General features: G+C 42.8%; 1 protein-coding gene across 6 annotated transcripts in view; it reads right to left on the reverse strand.

Annotated features, from left to right (window-relative positions):
• GIGYF2 (GRB10 interacting GYF protein 2) overlaps positions 1–21,578 on the reverse strand; it is a 208,667-nt gene that overhangs the window by 154,564 nt on the left and 32,525 nt on the right. For 3 of the 6 annotated variants that reach the window (XM_056564619.1, XM_056564617.1, XM_056564613.1), the window contains exon 1: positions 19,639–19,789. The exons of 1 other annotated variant lie outside the window; for it this stretch is intronic. The gene's annotated coding sequence lies outside the window, so the exon portion shown is untranslated. Of the gene's footprint in view, positions 1–19,638; positions 19,791–21,578 lie in introns of those variants that run through there. 2 more of the 6 variants (XM_056564616.1, XM_056564615.1) reach the window with 2 other exon arrangements.

The following is a 21,578-nucleotide window of genomic DNA, read 5'->3' on the forward strand; positions in this document are numbered from 1 at the left end:
GAAAAACAGCTTTTTTTCCTATGAACAGATACACCCAATGCACCGCTGTTTCATGTATAGCATTGCGTTTGTGTGCAATGACAGAACATTAAACCAATGTAAAAACCCCATTGTCTAACCTAATATATGCAGCCTTATGACTACTGAAGTCTCTTCAATAAGGAATGGTTCGCGGAATCTGCACCAAATGTACAGCACAATATAAGCTTCGGCTGGGTTCACACAACGTTTTTGCAATACAGTTCCCGTATCAGGTTTTTGAGAAAAAAACTGATTCCTCAAAACCTGACTAAACTGTAGCAGAACGTGTGTACAAATTTTAACTTGTATACGGTTTGAAAAATGATGTCCAGTTGCATCTGTTTTTTAAGAAAAAAAACTTATATGTTTTTAACTTTTCATTCCATTATGAAAAAAAGTTTCACTTGTTTGAGTGAAATTCCAAGAAAAAAACTGTATGGTGAAAACCTTATGGAACCACACGCACATACGGTTCTGTACGGTTCCCATTAACTCCTGTATTTTTAAAAAAACGTATACATATTAATATGGTTTTTCACCAGACCAAAAACCATGGTAGGGTGCATGCACACCACGTTTTTGCAATACAGTTCCTGTATCAGGTTTTTGATGAAAAAACGGATCCTTCAAAACCTGACCAAACTATCAAAACGTGTGTACAAATTTCAACCCGTTTACGGTTTGAAAAATTATGTCCAGTTGCATCCGTTCTTCAAGAAAAAACGTATATGTTTTTAATTTTTCACTCCATTTTGAATAAAGTTTCACTTGCTTAATTGAAATTCCAAGAAAAAAAAAACTTGTCAAAGTCAAAAACCGTATGGTGCACACCAGATGGAACCGTACGCACATACGGTTCTGTACGGTTCCCATTGACTCCCATGTTAAAAAAAACAAAAAACAAACATAAGGTTGAATATGGTTTTTCACCCGGACCAAAGAACGTGGTAGACTACGGTTGTGTGTACAGGTAAAAAAAACGGACAAAACCGTATAAGACGCAAAACGAAAGAAACGGGATGATAATGCGTTTGACATACGGTTTACAATGTTAAGTCAATGCATACGGTTTGCTATACGGTTTCATACGGTTTTTAACTTGAAACTGTATACAGGAACTGTATAGCAAAAATGTGGTGTGAACCCTTCCTAAGGTGATAAATGCCAAGAATATAAACTAAAAAAAGGAAATCTGCAGCAGACATCTATACCTTGTCCTTTGTGCTGCCACATGGAACATACAACAATATTGCCTGAGTTTCATCCCACTGACATCTGACACACGCCTATTAACACAATGTAAACAGATGCCATACTAAATCATGGTGTCGGCAGATAAACCAAGACAGTTGGCATTGCTGGGAAAGATGGAAGATCAGATGCAGAATGAGTAAACGTCTAAGGTTGGGTTCAAACCACGTTTTTGCAATACAGTTCCCGTATACATTTTCAATGTGAAAACCGTACGGAACCGTATTGAAAACCGTATGCATTGATTCTCCATTGAAAACCGTATGGATTGACTCTCCATTGAAAACGGTATGCCAAACAATGCATCTGATTGTGTCCGTTTTTGCATCTTGTACGGTTTTGTCCGTTATTTTCCCGTACCCAAAACTGTAGTCTACCAAGGTTTTTGGTCCGGGTGAAAAACCGTATGGAAACGGTATACTTTTTTAAAAAAAAATTTTTAACATGAGAGTCAATGGGAACCCTACAGAATCATATGTGCGTACGGTTCCCTCTGGTTTTCACCATACGGTTTTTGAAACTGAAAGGTTTATTTTTCTAGGAATTTAAATCAAACAAGTGAAACTTTATTCATAATGGAGTGAAAAGTTAAAAACAGATGTCACCGGACATCATTTTTTCAAACCGTATACAGGTTAAAATTTGTACACACGTTTTGATACAGTTTAGTCAGGTTTTGAGGAATCAGTTATTCATCAAAAACCTGATACAGGAACTGTATTGCAAAAATGTGGTGTGAACCCAGCCCAAGATGTCGTGGTCAGTCAGTGTGATTGTGGGGGAAAAGATAAATTGTCCCATCAAAAGTCCCCCCCCAGTTTACTACGGGTATGTGCCTATGGCATGACAAGAATACAAGAGTGTTGCAGTGTAGTGTATAAAGAACCAGAGTGAAACATAATGGGGACTTCTTGAAATGCCAGAAGGAGGGGGAGGGGCATGAGAGGTCTGAAATTTGTTCATTTTAAATTTTAATTAATAGCTAATAGTAATGTATAAATATTGTACATTATTTGTTTTAAGACAGTTTTTTTCTTTAGAATAAAATAATTTGGTAGGTATTCCCTGAGGCAAGTTTTTTCCCCCAGGGGTGCCCGAGGCTGACAAGGTTGGGAGACGCTGCTACATACACTTAGTTGGGCTTTAAAATTATGCAAACTAAGTGCAGGCAAGATCTGTGTCCGTACACTGAACATTCACACTTTGCATGGCACTTTACCACCACAAATGGTTTCATCTATCCCGAGAGTCAATGTGGTAATGTTTTCCATCTCATAAAAAGAGCTGCTAATATTACATGTAAATGCTGTAGATGTTGTCAGATTTATGATCCCTCCGTCCTATAGCAGTGAATGTATCGGAGACCACACAAGAACACTCCATTCACACGGGGCACTCGGGGACCATCTTCTTTCCAAGCACTAAACATTGTTTGGGGAGATTGATCAAAACCTGTGTAGAGGAGGAGTGGTGCAGTTGCCCATAGCAACCAGATTACTACTTTCATTTTTCAGAGGCCTACTTTTAAAAAACATAAAAGCAGCAATCTGGTTGTTTGGTTGCTATAGGCAACTGCACCATGTTTCCTCTATTCAGGTTTTCATAAATTTCCCTGTTTGAAAGTCACATGTAGAGTGAATAGAGCGATGTCCGAACATGGACACTGCCTCTCCAATAAAGTGGTACTCTGCCCCTAGACATCCTATCCGAACGCGGGGGTCGGACCTTTCCTGCTGCACCCGGTGTTCGTTTAGATCATCAGGTGCAGCGCCAGAGGCTCGTAACGTCACGGCCGCGCCCCCTCAATGCAAATCTATGGGAGGGGGCGTGATGGCTGTCAGGCCCTCTCCCATAGACTTGCATTGAGGGGGCATGGCCGAGACGTCACGAGCCTCCACCCTGCATCGCCAGTCATTCGGCACAGAGCAAAGTTTGCTCCATGGACCGGATGTCTGGGGTGCCACAGGGGAGATTGCAGGGGTCCCCAGCGGTGGGACCCCCACGATCCAACATCTTATCTTATAAGATGTCTGATTGCGGTGGTCCCGCCAATCTAGGGGGGAGGGGGGGGGAGTACCCCTTTAAGTTGGGTGACATTGACCTCAATTTTTGCGATCAGCCGGGGGGGTGCGCTAACCACCAATCAGGATTAAGACTATGCTCAATTCTGTGTCAAAGATTCTATCAGATGTTTCCATTAAACAGCAGCCCCAATGTCACTGAGCGACAAATTCATCACAGAACTAATGTGAACAGATGCTAAAGCGAGCACATAGGGAGACAAAAGTTCTAACACACAAAACGGAGGTAAAGGTTTCTTTACCCGCTGGATGTCAGTCATGACATGCTTTCGACTTTCTACAGCTGGATGCGTTGTATTATTTTTCGTACAAGGACATGAAACCATTTCATGAATGAGGATAAGGAAGATAATGCTGGGTTCACACCACGTTTTGTTAAATACGGTTCCCGTATACGGCTGGGAGGAGGGGGGGCGGGGCTTAATCGCGGTGCTCGCACTCAGCCGTATTCGGGAACTGTATTTAATGCATGTCTAGGAGCCGACGTGGTCGACCGCGTTTTTTGCCTACGGTCGGGAAACCGCATACGGCCGAAAACGCAGCCGACCGGAGGCTGCGGTTCACTCCGGTCGGCTCATAGAGATGCATTAAATACAGTTGCCGAATACAGCCGAGTGTGGGCGCCGCGATTAAGCCCCCCCCCCCTCCTCCCAGCCGTATACGGGAACCGTATTTAACAAAACGTGGTGTGAACCCAGCCTTACAATGCAGCTTAATATGTCTACATCAGTGTTTCCCAAGCCAGGGTGCCTCCAGCTGTTGCAAAACTACAACTCCCAGCATGCCCGGACAGCCAAAGGCTGTCCGGGCATGCTGGGAGTTGTAGTTTTGCAACAGCTGGAGGCACCCTGGTTGGGGAAACACTGGTCTAGATACTTATAGTAAGAGATTAATGATGTCCCCTATAGATTATCACAGCATTGGAGGATTAATAGAGACTCACTGCTCTTAGTCTCCCTAACATGATAACATGTACATCACAGGGTCCTTGGGTGACAGGTGTCCAATGTTTACAGTAAGGGTGCGTTCACACTGAGTAATTCAAGAGGAATTTACTTGAGTAATTTGTCTTGAACTCTGCGCTCCAAATGAATGCACATCTCCTCAGCCCATTGACTTTAATGTTTTTTCCGCTGTCCTGTTCACACTACGGAAATTCCGCTCACGGAATTCAGAGGCTTAATTTTTTTCCGCTTGAAGAACGAACATGTTCATTCTTTTAAGCGGAATCTGTGAGCAGAATCCAATAGAAGTCAACGGTAAAAAAAAAAAATTCTGTGCGACATCGTTTTCACGCGGAATTCAGGAAAAGTATAATTAAATAGCCTCCTCCTTCATTCCTGCGTGGGAATTCCACTTGATGGATAAAATGACAGAAGGCAACATTTTCCTGACCGAAATTATTCCTTGTGAATTCCTCAGTGTGAACATACCCTAAAAGTAGGACTACAGACGATGGGGGGGGGCTGCTTATCAATATGCTCCCCTTCCCAATGGATCCCCTGACAGACTGCAGTTATATCCTCCCATACACAGCACCCAGGATCTTGGCAACATCACAGAAAGACGCATTATCCTAAAAAGGAACAGACTTTTTCTAGAGAAGCCTTTACTTTTTTTAATCTACAGAAGAACTTTTTCTACCTCCTCAGATGGCAGATTCCACAGAAGGTACAGAATCTTCTATTAGAAGGCAGCATGATTTGCTGAGTGGTTCTGGCACTGTTCACATTGATCAGATATCACCTCTCTGACAAATGGCAGTGGAGGCTGCTTAGTTGTCAATGTAGCGATTCACCTCCTGGTCTATTGGACAGCCTAAGGCTGGGTTCACACCACGTTAAATACGGTCCCCGTATACGGCTGGGAGGAGGGGGCGGGGCTTAATCCGAGTGCGGGAGCCGCGTCGACAACGTTTTTGCCTGCGGTCGGGAAACCGCATACGGCCGAAAACGAAGCCGACCGGAGGCTGCGGTTCACTCCGATCGGCTCATAGACATACATTAAATACGGTTCCCGAATACGGCTGAGTGCGGGCGCCGCGATTAAGTCCCGCCCCCCTCCTCCCAGCCGTATACGGGGACCGTATTTAACAAAACGTGGTGTGAACCCAGCCTAAGCCTGCGTGTATAAAGCCTTCTCAAGGCTCAATTTTTTTCATGGGCCCTTCCCTATAATACAGGAATGTGTGTAGTAGACGGTCAATGATTTTTAAGCGGTCCAAAACAACCCGATCAGCTGACAAATGAGCGCTCACTGGTTCATTGGCTGATCAATGGCCATATTACACAAGACAATGCCAGCCTGCTCAGCCCATGTGTGTAATAGGGGCCTTATCCCCACCACTACAAAATGTGGGAAGTGGAACACTAGTATGTGATCATTCTAGAAAAAAAAAAAAAAAAAAAAAAAAAAGGCTAAAGCTTTATTGTGGGCAAAAAAACATTCCACCAACCTCCCCATAAACATTCAGCTCAGCAGTGGTGAGGAAGACAACAAGTGTCTGATAGCAGCTAATCTCCTAGATCAGTGGTCTTCAACCTGCGGACCCCCAGGTGTGGCAAAACTACAACTCCCAGGATGCCCGGACAGCCATCGGCTGTCCGGGCATGCTGGGAGTTGTAGTTTTGCAACTTCTGGAGGTCCGCAGGTTGGAGACCACTGTCCTAGATAAACAATCCAAGTAAAATAAAATTTATCATGTCAATCCACTTTAGTTTTTTTTGGTATTTGGGGGGGAATTGGTGGTTCATTGAGATTCATTGAATTCACTGAACATACTGCACCAAAAACTGAACTGACTTCAGGAGCATGTGTCGATGGGGGCCGACAGCTGGAACGTCTACTAATCACAAGAGCGGGGGACACATTTTCCATGTCTATGAGCCAGATAAATGGTAGCCAAAAACAGCGCTAGGGCCACCACTGAAAATACAGTCATCACATATCCTGTAGTGCAATTCACAATATTGGGTAAATTGGAAATGACTGTGATCATTTTAGGGAGGACTCAGCAACGTGTTGATCATTACCAGGTGCCAAGAAGATCGCTGGAACAAGATCAGGCAGTACTGCAACATAAGGTAATACTGTAGAACTATATGACTAGGGAGCCGGCTCCCCCCAGACTAGTGTCAGTGTATCACAGTCTCTTCTCGATCTTACCCTGCAAGGCCTGAAGTAGACAGTGAAAATGTGTCGGGACTGAATAGGAAAGATGGCAAGAAGCATTAAAACTGAAGGGAGATGGGTAGGAGACATCATCCCTACTCTAGAGGGTATGTAGGAGGTGGTTTAAGAGGCTGGAGATAAGGGATAGGGGAGCAGTATTTCAGAAGAGTAGTTGTCAGTGCATGATGGGAGTTGTAGTAGTAGCTGGGGACGCTGTTCAGGTAGAACGAGCCTGCCATGGAGGGAGAGCTCAGGAGAGGCTGATCATGACCTCCTGCAGGAAGTAGAGGACGCATCAGCCAGAGCTATTTGTAGAACTGATTATGTGACCGTCCATTTGCTATTTTGGAAGACAAACCTCTAGCATACTATCACAGCTGGAGACCTGTGGGCCATGCTGGCAGCTGGAGTTTTTATTTTTTTTTCAAAATCTTGTGAACCCTTCAGCTATGTGGACACGGGAAAAAATAAAAACATTGCCTGTGCACTGCACCTCTCTCAGAGCTGTGGTCAGCGCAGGAGGATCTTGTCAAGGAAAGCTCGCTGACTTAAAGGGGTACTCCACTAGCCAGCGTTCGGAACTAAATGTTCTGAACACTGTTTTCGTGCAGCATGCACCACGCCCCCTCAATGTGAGTATATGGCTGTCACGCCCCCTCCCATAGACTTGCATTGAGGGGGCGTGGTCGTGATGCTTGAGGGGCATGGTCGACCCTTGCAGCGTGTAAACAGCGTTCAGAATATTTAGTTCCAAATGCTGGCTAGTGAAGTACCCCTTTAAAAAAAAACAACAAAAAAATCAATAAGAGCTTTACAACAGGACCACATTTTACAACATCCCATGAAAATCTATAGGAAATGGGTTTTTGTAAGCTAGCCACATTTTCCAGGTGAAAGTCTGTTTGTTCCTGTGTCAAAAAACACATGGAGGGAGATTTATCAAAATCTGTCCAGAGGAAAGTTGCTGAGTTGCCCATAGCAACCAATCAGATCGCTTCTTTCATTTTCAGAGGCCTTTTAAAAAAAAATGAAAGAAGCAAGCTGATTGGTTGCTATGGGCAACTCAGTAACCTTTCCTCTGGACAGATTTTGATAAATCTCCCCCATGGTTTTTGAAGACAAGAATAGCACCATTGGCTTAGATGGAAAAAAAAACAGTATGCTATAAATTTCCTCTTTCCATTCTTTATAAGTTATGAGGTATGAGGGCAGCGCATATCACCCGGCTCCATAGAATCCACTGCACAATTTAATAAGGTTTATCACAACGTGGTGGGGGGATACAAAAGATATCACAACAAGCAAGCACAAGAGGTAAATATATAGTTACGGTCAGTAACATAAACTTTGGTCACGTTGTCCAGACATGAAAAGTAGGGATCGTCTGATATCGTTTTTTTTAGGGCCGATACCGATAATCTGTGGAGGTTAGAGCCGATAGCCTATAACTTATACCGATATTCTGGTATAAGTTATTGGCTATTTACCCCGCCCCCCCCCCCAACACCGCTGCAGATCATTGATTTAAAGTGGGCGCTTTAAATCAATGAACTGACGCGGTTTTTGCGGTTCCATAGACCGCCACTCGCTTCTCTCCCCTTGCCTGTCCGGGGGTCCTGAGTCTTATCACCACCACCACCCCCCGCCGCACCGCTCCGCACCCCCTACCGCGTCGCACCCCCCACCACACCGCCCCATTGCCTCCCCCATCCCCGATTTTATAATTACCTGTTCCCGGGGTCCACTCTACATCTGGCTCCGGTGGCGTCCTCATGAGCTGTCACTGTGCACACTGATGGTGACGTTGCGTCACGTCACTCGTCATTGCGCACAGCGTAACGCAGGACGCAGCAGGAGACAGAAGTAGAGTTGACCTCGGGAACAGGCAATTATAAAACCGGTGATGGGGGAGGCAATGGGGCCGGGGTGGTGCGGTGGGGGGTGCGAAGCTGTGTGGGAGGGTGCAACATGGTGCGACAGGTCGTGGGGGGGGGGGGGCAGTGCATTATCGGCATATCGGCAAGGTAATTGCCAATACCGATAATGCCCAAAATCGTGATTATCGGCCAAACCGATAATCGGTGGATCCCTAGTGAAAAGTTTAGACAGCACTAGGTCTCAGGACTGAGATCTGCTGCATTTGTGAGTTATAACCTCCTGAATAGCACAGCAGCGGGGAGTGGAGAGTGCTGTTAATATTAACTTATGACATGTCTGGACAATATGTCAAAATTTATGGTGATGACAGTGACGATTTAATCCTCCTCCCTCCATAGTCATAAAAACTTCTGTAGAACTCAAGACCAATTGAAGTTACAGTAGTAAATATCCACCTTACTAAGGCTGTCTGCCCCTGATCTTGGGAGAAGTCTTTACAGGTGGTTTTGTACAGAATATATGCCTTATAAAAAGACACTAACATAGGAAAGCAAATAATCAATACACATCCCATAAGATTACATTTCCAGCACATACTTTAAAAAATGCTACTACTTCCACCTTATAGTGGGAAAGGCATACTGCCATCACTGTAGTGTAGATAATGAAAACACCCTCCCCACCCTACATACAGACCACAGCTACACTACAGTCTATAGAAGACTACTAGGCCCCTGACTACAGACTCCAATAAACAAAACACAGTAGAGGCCCTATCCTCGCTGTTAACAATCGCTTATCTTGTGAAAGTCTACTACAAGGCTCGACCAATGTGTAGGTAGGGCTACATAATCGCTGGATCATTTGTGCGGCCATTTGCTTCCATCATTCCTCCGCTGAACATCCCCACAGAAATGTGCAGCCAACACACTATTTTTTTTTTTTATAGAAAGTGAAAACAAAGCAGTATGCATTTGTGGAAATATAGACAAAGTCTTCCTATGAATCCATACATTGCTAGCACCCTTGTCCAAGGAGACGCAGCCAGAAGAGAACTAGCCCAGCTCTCAGCTGACTGTTCTGCCCCTTTGTTTTAGTGACTGTCTCTGCACGTGGCCACTCACTGATAAAAACTTCTGACGTGTCACAAGTCTGTAAGGTAATGTCCGCACAGAGAATCTTTCCCTGACTGCGGAGCGCTGGCATAACATGCCGGCATGTGAACTGCTCGGGAACGCGCCGTCTCAAAGACAGCAATACATTTTGTGCGGAGTCCGCAAAAAGAATAGACATGTCTATTCTTTCTGTAGACACCGGAATTTTAATTTCATTGCCAGATGTTTCCAGCACAGAAACACTGCTATGTGAACAGCAAAGCAGAATCCCATAGAAATCAATGGGACTCTGCTGCAGCAGAATTCCACAAGGAAATTATGTTGTGCGAACACAGCAAGCCTAAAAAGCATAGGTACCCTATAAAAGAAAGCTGGCCTAGTGATCTGCTGATGACCAGGGGCCCAGCTTCAGAAAGCCCTTTACGGTCATATGCCTACTAAAGAAACAGAAAAATACTATAAGTTTATATTCACACAGTGCGTTTCACAGGTTTTTTATGAAAATCAGTTTTTTGCTATGTTCAAGTAGCAAAGGTGTCCAGCGATGTAGGTGCGGGTTAAAAAAAATAAATAAAAATAAGTTCAAACTTTTTAATTTATCGAAACAATCATGACAGAACACAGGAAAAAACTAGTGACATTTCAGGAGCTGTTAACTCCTTTGTCACAATGTTTAAAGAGTACTTGTCACTCAGTAAACTTTTCTAAAACAACTCAGGCTACTCCTAACACTCCTCCCACCTTCAGAAAAAATTTCAGAGCTTTACAAAGCTCTATCATACCTTTATTCTTGCTCACATAGTGAAATCTCCCAGCAGACGAAAGTGGGCGTTTCCCAGCAGGCATGACATCACTGAAGCCTGCTGGGGGACCACTTCCTCCCTCACATGGTTGCAGTGCTGTGATTAATAAAAGACCTCAAGCTCTGTGCAGCAGCTTTCAGTGAGGCTCTTTGCAGCTGTCAATTAAGCTCAGTGCAGAGAAACCCTTCCATTACAAGCAGGAGACCAAAATCTGATATTTTGACCAAACAAAATGTGTTCTAGCTAAGATGGGAGACCCCTGGTAGCCAGAAGTATACAACCGAAAAAACAAACAAAACTTTTTTTTTTTATAAATGGAAGCCAATTACAAAAGTATTTATGTGGCATAAGGAATAAAAAAAAAAAAAAAATTATATATACACACATATCATTGAAAGCAGCACTGTGGCGCGTTCCAGATCCAGGATCCAGTGCAGGTGCGCAGCCAGTCTAAGACCTGACCATTGGTCCCCCAATTTCCAAAGTCCAGCGAAAGCAACAAGCGGCACTCCAGCAATCCAAATGTAAAAAAAAGTGAGTTTATTCACCCATCCGGTCAATACAAATGTGCAACGTTTCAACCTACACAATGAGGTCTTTTTCAAGCAACTTACATAGTGAAAATGATCCATTATATATACATAGGAATCAAGTGTTAATTGGTAAACACTTCCCATGATTGGGTGGTTACATTGTGACATCACAAAAATAAACAGTGTCAAAGTGCATTAAATAGTGCAATCAAGGATATACAGGCAATCTCAAGTGTCAATCCACAGTACAACATTATACATAATACATTTCTTACAGTACAAGTACAACACAAATACATACTTCCTCTCAATAGGGTGTACAGTCATAAATAATAGGCGTTCCCTCCAACTAAGGTAGGCGGACATTCCCTGCAAAATGCCATCCTTCACACTGTTTGTAAATAACACCAGTGCGCAGGACCGAAAGGGTGAAGGTCACGTGATGCAAGACGTCATCCAGCAAGCCGATCACGGGCGCGACTGAGCTCTGAGGTTATCAAAGCACAGGGCAGCCATGTTAGCTGTGGGAAACGTCACATGAATGAATTGCATATAGACGCACCTGTGCTAAGCGCAGATCGGCCATATCAATTGTGGGAACATATAAGATATATAGCTAAACACAGAAAAAAGCCACATATATAAATAATGAAAAATGAAATGAAACAAACAAGATGTGCTTTAAATGCAGATTGTCAGCTTTAATTTGAGGGTATTTACATACATCAGGTGAACAATGTAGGAATTACAACAGTTTGTATATGTGCCTCCCACTTGTTAAGGGACCAAAAGTAATGGCACAGAATAATAATCATAAATCAAACTCACTTTTTAATACCTGGTTGCAAATCCTTTGCAGTGAATTATAGCCCAAAGTCTGGAACGTGTAGACATCACCAGACATTGCTGTGTTTCATGCCTGGTGATGCCCTGCCAGGCCTCTACTGCAACTGCCTTCAGTTCCTGCTTGTTCTTGGGGCATTTTCCCTTCAGTTTTGTCTTCAGCAAGTGAAATGCATACTCAATCAGATTCAGGTCAGGTGACTTACTTGGCCATTGCATAACATTCCACTTATTTCTCTTAAAAAACTCTTTGGCTGCTTTAGCAGTATGCTTTGGGTCATTGTCCATCGGCTCTGTGAAGCTCCGTCCAAAGAGTCCTGAAGCGTTTACCTGAATATGAGCAGATAATATTGCCCAAAACACTTCAGAATTCATCCTGCTGCTTTTGTCAGCAGTCACATCATCAATTAATACAAGAGAAGAAGTTCCATTGGCAGCCATACATGCCCACTATGCCATGACACTACCACCACCATGCTTCACTGATGAGGTAGTATGCTTAGGACCATGTTCCTTTCCTTCTCCATACTCTTCTCTTCCAATCACTCTGGTACAAGTTGATCTTGGTCTCATCTGTCCATAGGATGTTGTTCCAGAACTGTGAAGGCTTTTTTTGGTGTCGTTTGCCAAACTCTAATCTGGCCTTCCTGTTTTTGAGGCTCACCAAGGGTTTCAATCTTGTGGTGAACCCTCTGTATTCACTCAAGTGATGTCTTCTCTAGATTGTTGACTCTGACACACAAACACCTACCTCCTGGAGAGTGTTCTTCATCTGGCCAACTGTTGTGAAGGGGTTTTCTTCACCAGGGAAAGAATTTGTCGTCATCCACCACAGCTTTTTTCCTTGGTCTTCCAGGTCTTTTGGTGTTGCTGAGCTCACCGATGCGTTCCTTCTTTTTAAGAATGTCCCAAACAGTTGTTTTGGCCACACCTAATGTTTTGGCTCTCTCTCTGATGTTTTTTTTTTTCTCTTTCAGCCTAATTATGGCTTGCTTCACTGATCGTGACAGCTCTTTGGATCTCCTCTTGAGAGTTGACAGCAACAGATTCCAAATGCAAACAGCACACTTGAAATTAACCTTTTATCTGCTCATTGAAATTGGGAGAATGAGGGAATAATACACACCTGACCATGGAACAGCTGAGAAGCCAATAGTTTTTTAGTCCCTTAACAAGTGGGAGGCACATATGCAAACTGTTGTAATTCCTATACCGTTCCCCTGATGTGGATATAAATACCCTCAAATTAAAGCTAACAGTCTGCAGTTAAAGCACATCATGTTCATTTCCTTTCAAATCTATTGTGGTGGTGTATAGAGCCAAAAATGTTAGAATTATGTGTATGTCCCAATATTAATATTTATGGACCTAACTGTATATTAAGTTCTTAACGTACAGTGGCTATTAAAGGACATCTGCAGCAGAAAATCCCCTATCCCGTCTCCTACATGAGGGGCATAACCGTCGACCTCTCAGGTCGACATTACACGCATTAGCGCCCACACTGAGCACTAATGACGGGGCCCCATTCAGGCGATCGGGGAGGGGGGGGGGGAGCAATGCATCACAATGGCGTATAATGTGTTAAACAAGACATATTCTAAGCATCCCCAACGGTCCCCCACACAAAATAAGGGCGGTCACCGGTGAATCGTCCTATCTGGCTGAGGCAACCCTAAGAAAATATATAAAAGAAAATATATTAACAAAATGAAAATGTGAAACAAAAAATGTGTCACCACAGTGAGGAAAAATATATATATAATACAAACTAGTATACATTAAAAGATCTGTTTGTATACTCCACTATTACATAATGATGTGGACATAAAAGCGGAACCTGGGCAAGGGCTAATATCAAAGAAATACCTTTAATGACCGATCCATATTCAAACCATGGGGACTCAGGGTACTTAAAGGGGTTATCCACCATAAGGTGATTTTAGTACGTACCTGGCAGGCAGTAATGGACATGCTTAGGAAGGATCTGCGCTTGTCTTGGGGCTAAATGGCTATGTTGTGAGATTACCATAGTACTGTGGCTAGCTGTTTGTGAAGTGATATTTCCTGTTTGACTTTTCTTTTTTTGACTACAAATCCCACAATTCCATTTTCCTCCCTCCCACACATCAGCCACCCCACCCATTGAAACATAAATAAGCTGCATCCATTCAAATCAGTGTGGTTTTCAATCGGGGTGCCTACAGTTGTTGCATTAGTTGCAGATGGATCCCTCCACCCATTGAAGCAGACAGGCTCCCTGTCATCAGCTGACTAGTGAGTCAGGTCTTGGCCGCATTGCAACCTGAGAAAAATCTGAGACAACAGTCATTTTGTATGCTGGTAAATATAAATACTGGAGTGAAAATCACAGAAGAATTGTGAGAAAAGCGTAACACACAGGTGCAGACACTATATTATGAACTACACTAACTTTAAAGCCCCTGTAGCATAGTCAAAAAAAAATCCTGGAATACCCCTTTAACTTCTGAATCCACATGGTTTCACGCCGTCGCAATGTTCTTTCTCTAGCGCCTCCCCTCCTAGACAGTGGAACCTGATTAATAATAGCAAAGTGTAACTGTTCAACAAAATGGTGATGTCCTAAGAAGTGTCTGGGTACTGGCAATTCAATTTTCCGCTGTACGGATTGAGGACTTGTGGTTATTCAGGCGGAAATAACATTCAGTGGTGGTCTCTCCCACATATAACCTCCTACACGGGCATATTAACACATATATCACGAAATCACTACGACAGGTTACATGTGACTGGGTGAACAAAAGGTATCTCCCTTCAACAGAGAACAGTTGTTACAATTTCCACATGGGAAACATCCTGGTTTAAGTTCTGATGCCATGTTCAGAGTTTCTTTACACAAGTCAGCTCTGACTAGTCAGTCACTTAGATTTTTTGATCTCCCATAAAATTGTAATGGGAGGATGGAAAACTCTGGTATATCTGAAAAGCTACGAGACAATAGACCAATTCCTTCTCAGGATCGAGGCAATGTCTTTACTCAAATGATTATATGTTGAGACAAATGGAACCCTCCTATTCTCACCCCGAGTTTTCGACACAGGTTTTAGTAAATTTTCACGTGGACACAACTTCACTTTCTCTTTTTGCTGTTGGGCAAGACTTCTAGGGTAACCCCTAAAAGTAAGTTTGCAACAGATTCAATCTATGTTACAACCTCTCAAGAGTCTGAAACAATTCTTTTGACGCATAGTAATTGACTATAGGGTAGCGGTCTGATCATATTGCATGGTTGTTGGCTCTCATAGTACAGTAAATTATTTCTATCAGTTGGTTTTACGTATAAATCCGTTTTTAACTTGTCTCCTTCCTGATAAACCCAAGTGTCCAGAAACTGAATACCTACTGGTGAATGTACCATGGTGAATTTGATATCTTCATCCAATATGTTAAGATAACTAAAAAATTCCTCAAGTGCCATCATATCCCCACACCAAATCAAAAAATATATCTATGTATCTCCACAACTTGATGGGATACATAGATGCTGAATTCCTCTAAATCTGCCATAACAATATTGGCATAGGCTTGGGCCATATTAGACCCCATTGCTGTTCCTTTTTTCTGAACAAAAAAAAAAAAAAAAACCATCCTCAAACAAAAAATTGTTACATCAAAAGGAACAAATATGGCAGATTTGGGTAGTGTAAGATCTGATATTTAAACCTATGTTTTAGTCTCAACAGCATATTTACGTAACACCTTGTCCACAAAAATAGATGCTGGGCTGAGAATTGACTCGCATCCAGACACTTAGTCGTCCGGGGAGCTGTTCAAGGTTCCTGTGTATCTTAGGTAATACATAAATGACTGGCACCCTGGGATGTTGCAGTAATAAGAAGTCATACAGGTCATTGTCAATATCTACTGCTAATGCATGGTCTTCCAGTGTCTTGTCATGATTCTGGAGGTTGGATCTGTGGTAACACAAGTGTATGTATCGGTGTCACCTGTTGGAGAATTTTTTGTCTATATTGGGTATGGTGCATAATGACGATAGAACCGCCTTTGTCAGCGGCTTGATAATAATATTGTCAATATGGACCAACCTTTCCAATGTCTCATTCTCAGTTTTAGACATATTAGCAATGTGACCCCAGTGTACTATACCTACCCTACATTCCTTAAGACATTATATTTCTTGTTCCACAAGTGATATGAATGTCTCAATAGCATGTGTATTAATTGGTGGCATAAAGTCACTCCTTCTGTACAAATCATTTGCGATATAAATCCTTCTGTACACTTTTTTGCAATAATTCACTGTTACATACTACTGTCTTACTGACATCACTTGTGGCAAACCAAGCCCTAAGTTTAATATTCCTAAACAGAGTATAAATCAACCTGCAATTGAAACCAGTTAATATCCATTGTGGGACAAAAAAAGTCCTCCATTCAATACATTAAGCTGTACATCTGAAAAGGAACAGGAGGAGATATTTACCACTAGGTTATCACAACGTCCATTTGTCTCTTGTTGGATGGCGTCGTCTTGTTGGCTTTGTGAGTCCTTACAGGCTTCTTTTCGCATCCGACCGCTCCCATGATCAGCTTGCAGGATGACGTCTCGCATCACATGAAGCATCACATGACCTGCGCCCTTCCGGTCCTGCGCACTGGTGTTATTTACAAACAGTGTGAAGAACGACATGTTGCAGGGAATGTCCACCCATCTGAATTGGAGGTAATGCCTATCATTTATGAATATACAGTCATGGCTGTAAATGTTAGCACCCCTGAAATTTTTCAAGAAATTTAAGTATTTCTAACAGAAAAGGATTGCAGTAACACATGTTTTGCTATATACACATGTTTATTCCCTTTGTGTATTGTAACTAAACCAAAAAAGGGTCCTACTGGGTCTCCTGAAATAGCAATTCATTTAAATGTCGACGGATAGTTCGTGCTGACACTGATGCTCCCTGAGCCTGCAGGATAGCTTGAATATCTTTGGAACTTGTTTGGGGCTGCTTATTCACCACCTGGACTATCCTGCATTGACACCTTTCATCAATTTTTCTCTTCCGTACGCGCCCAGGGAGATTAGCTACAGTGCCATGGGTTTCAAACTTCTTGATAATGTTGCACACTGTGGATAAAGGCAAATCTATATCTCTGGAGATGGACTTGTAACCTTGAGATTGTTGATATTCTTCCACAATTTTGGTTCCCGGTTCCCAAGTCCTCAGACAGTTCTCTTCTCCTCTTTCTGTTGTTCATGCTTAATGTGGCACACACAGACACACAATGCAAAGACAAAGAACTTCTCTCCTTTTTATCTGCTTTCAGGTATGATTTTTATGTTGCCCACACCTGTTACTTGCACCAGGAGCATCACATACTTGAAACAATCTTATTTTTCCACAATTTTGAAAGGTTGCCAATAACATTGTCCAGACCATTTTTGGAGTTTGGTGTGACATTGTAGGGTTACTCCGCTCCCCAGCGTCCAGAAAGCTGGGTGTGGGCTTCCGTGTTCACGCCTGGCCCGTGAGGTCACGCACCCTCAAAGAAAGTCTATGGGAAAGGGCCTCGACAGCCGTCACGCCCCCTCCCCTAGACTCATTGAGGGGGTGGGGCGTGAACAAGGAAGCCCGTACCCAGCGTTCAGAGCGTTGAGTTCCGGACGCTGGGGAGCAGAGTAACCCTTTATATCCAATTTGCTTTCTTTACCCTCCCTTTTTGGTTTAGTTCCAATACCCACAAAGGGAATAAACATGTGTATAGCAAAACATGTGTTACTGCAATCCTTTTCTGTGAGAAATACTTCATTTTCTTGAAAAATTTCAGGGTGCCAACATTTATGGCCATGACTGTTCACGCTATTGAGAGGAAGTATGTCTTTGTAATGTACTTGTACTGTAAGAAATGTATTATGTATAATGTTACACTGTGGATTGTGACACTTGAGATTGCCTGTATATCCTTGATTACACTATTTAATGCACTTTGACACTTTATTTGTGACATCACACAATGTAACCACCCAATCATGGGAGGTGTTTACCAATTAACACTTGATTCCTATGTATATATAATTGATCATTTTCACTATGCAAGTTGCTTGAAAAAGACTTCATTGTGTAGGTTGAAACGTTGCACATTTGTATTGACCGGATGGGTGAATAAACTCACTTTTTTCACATTGGGATCGCTGGAGTGCCGCTTCTTGCTTTCGTTGGACATACCGGTGAAGTATGTGGCGGTGCTCTTCACTGCCCGGCTGTCAATCAAATCCGACTCTTTTACTGCAATATTCTATGGGGTGAATAAGTCAAATTTTGGCCATCCGGGGAGTGAGGAGTGCCACCGCGCACTTCAGCGAACTTATAAACCGACAAAGTGGGTCTCACATGTAATGATCTAAAGACCCGATGTTATTTAAAAAGTTGTTTTATATGACAGGGACACTGGAATTATGTTTTACTCAGTAGATTTCTCTTACCATCTGGCACTATAGTAACACAACCTTATGGACAGAATCATCTGCAATGTTCTAATAATGGAAACTATTCCCAGCCACTGCCTACATCACCGATGGAACTACATAAAAGTATACGGAAATCCCAGTGACCCCAGAGGTCGCCCACACATCTCCTCAGCTGGGTATGGACGGTGGGGAGAGGTTGTCACTATATGCAGACAGGGGACAGCTGGGAATTTTACAGGAGACGGAGTAATGTCAGGACACGAGTAATGTTTACAGGGGGAGTCATCCACAGGACATGGGGCAAATGGAACAACTATATTTGAGCATTAAGAAGCTAATGGAAGTACTGTATATGTACATTACAAACCAGTATACAGTACACACACAGTATATAGGATACACTACTGTATATGTACATTACAAACCAGTATACAGTACACACACAGTATATAGTGTAGCACAGCATATAGGATACAGTACTGTATGTGTACACAGGACTGTATACAGTGTACACAGCACAGTACATCATAAACAATAGTGTGCACAGAACATCATATACAGTATACTAGTGTACACAGCACAACATACACAATAGTGTGTACAGATCATATACAGTATACTAGTGTACACTGCACAACATACAGTACAACATAACGTGTACACAGCACAGTACATCATACAGTGTACAGAGCACAGTACATCATATACAATAGTGTGCACAGAACATCATATACAGTATACTAGTGTACACACCACAGTACAACATACAGTGTACACAGCACAGTACAACATACAGTATAGTGTACACAGCACAGTACATACAGTACAACATAGTGTACACAGCACAGTACATCATATACAATAGTGTGCACAGAACATCATATACAGTATACTAGTGTACACACCACAGTACAACATACAGTGTACACAGCACAGTACATCATACAGTACAGTATAGTGTACACAGCACAGTACATACAGTACAACATACAATGTACACAGCACAGTACAACATACAGTACAGTATACAGTGTACACAACACAGTATATTATATACAGCACAGTATAGTGTACACAGTATATTATATAGAGCACAGTATAGTGTACACAGTATATTGTATTAAGTACAGTATAGAGTACACAGCACTTTATATTGCATAAAGTACAGTATATAGTACATTAAATAATACAGTATACACAGCACTTTATATAGTATACACAGCACAGTATTTAATACACAGCACAGTATTTAATACACAGCACAGTATTTAATACACAGCACAGTATATTGTACAGTACACTGGCCATATGTGCACCTCGGGCAGCACATGTGTGCACTCTCCAGCTGTCCCCATAGACATTGCTGGGCTCCTCCGCCCTCCATGTTCCCTCTCCTCCTGCCCACCCCCTCACAGGCCCCAGCTCCAGCCCCACAGCCCCGCCGGACGCCCGCTATGAACACCACTGTACCTCTCTCAGCTTCTCACCCGAAGCGAATCCACAAGCCCAACAACACAAGATGGCTGACGCCACGCACCGTCACCTGACGCCTCCACGCCTCGCCTCAGCAGTGACAGAGCAGCGTGCCCGGCCAGCGCTCCACCAGCGAGTTCCGTGTTGTGCAGCTAGACAGGACACTCCACGTACAGCTCGTCACCACAGCCTGGCCGTCACGTGACCTACCCCTAGAGCGTCGCGGCAGCCATGCTGGATGTGGGCAAAAAAAAAACGCCTGTTCACATTGTTTCCTATTATGCAAGTGATGTCTCTGCACTATTTCAGGAACTTGTTTTTTTGTTGTTTTGTTTGTTTTTTGTTTATAAATCGTAATTTTAGTAAGTTCTCTTGTACGGGAATACGGGAAGATACTTAGTGCTATAACGCGTCAGCAGTCAGTGCATTGCGAAAATGGAGCATGACTAAGAGCAGACCGTGAGGGAGGGAGGGGGCCGGCGTGTCTGGGCTGGAGTTATAGGAGAAGCTGAAAGTTCCATCAGTGTGCCCTCATAAACTGTGCCAGCCCAGGGCACTAACCGTTTATTGTCATTCACTTATAAGGGTAGGTTTAAGCTGAGGAATTCCCTCTGTATATCTGCTCCATTCAAAATGATCAAGAATTGGGGCTTATTGCTGTGACCATAGGCGCTGTCCCATTCACTGAACATGAGGGGTACTCCCGTGGAAAACTTTTTTTATTTTTTTTTATCAACTGGTGCCAGAAAGTTAAACAGATTTGTAAATCACTTCTATTAAAAAATCTTAATCCTTCCAGTACCTTTTAGGGGCTGTATACTACAAAGGAAATGTTTTTATTTTTTTATTTCTCAGATGTGACGACCACAGTGCTCTCTGCTGACCTCTGCTGTCTATTTTTGGAACTTTCCAGAGCAGAAGAAAATCCCCATAGCAAACATATGCTGCTCTGGACAGTTCCTAAAATGGACAGCAGAGGTCAGCAGAGAGCACTGTGGTCGTGACATTAGAGAAATCCAAAAAGAAAAGCATTTCCTCTGTAGTATATAGCCCCTAAAATGTACTGGAAGGATTAAGATTTTTTAATAGAAGTAATTTACAAATCTATTTAACTTTCTGGCACCAGTTGATAAAAGAAAAGAAAAAAAAGTTTTCCACAGGAGTACCCCTTTAATCTTCCCTTAGAATCCGATTCCTCATCGGAAGTTCTATTGTGGAACTTCGGCCATGTGAACAGAGCGGCAAGTCAAGAACTCCAAGTCAATGGGTGGCAGTCCACACCTAATTTCTATAGTGTGAACAGGGTCTAAGAGCCATTTTTTTTTTTTTTTGCGGGACTAATGACACCTTACATGTTACCATAAAATGTACTGAGAAACAAAACAAAAATGTATCTGGGGGGTAAAATTGAAAAAAAAAATCCATAAGTGTTTGTTTTTACACTGTTTACCTTGCAGTAAAACTGACATGTTATCTGTATTCTGCAGCTTGGTACAATTACAGCGATGCTGCACTAATCTCTACTTATTTGGGGTAAATGGGACTTTTGAAATGTTTTTCCCTTCCTTTTGAAACTTTTTTTTATAACAATATCCGCACTACAATATATATAAAAAACAAAAATTGTAGTCACCCCAAGAGCTCCCATGGTGCCTGCTCTGGTCCGTGGCTGCGGTCCTCTTCCTAAGAGAAATCTTGTGGCCCAGTGTGTCATACCATGCTCAGCCAATCACTGGTTGAGGCGGGACATCGCTGCAGCCAGTGATTGGCTGAGTAGCAGTAAAGTACAGGGCCCTGACGTCACTACGGGCCCAGGAGTTACAATTTCTTTCAGGAAGAGAATCACAGCTGGGGATCATAGCCTTTAATCCCCCCTTTGAGAAAAGTAAAAGTGAGGGAAGGGGATATTTAAAGACTATGTAAACCTTTAAATGGGC

Source organism: Hyla sarda, chromosome 3 (assembly GCF_029499605.1).
Source record: "Hyla sarda isolate aHylSar1 chromosome 3, aHylSar1.hap1, whole genome shotgun sequence".
Taxonomy (NCBI): Eukaryota; Metazoa; Chordata; class Amphibia; order Anura; family Hylidae; genus Hyla; species Hyla sarda.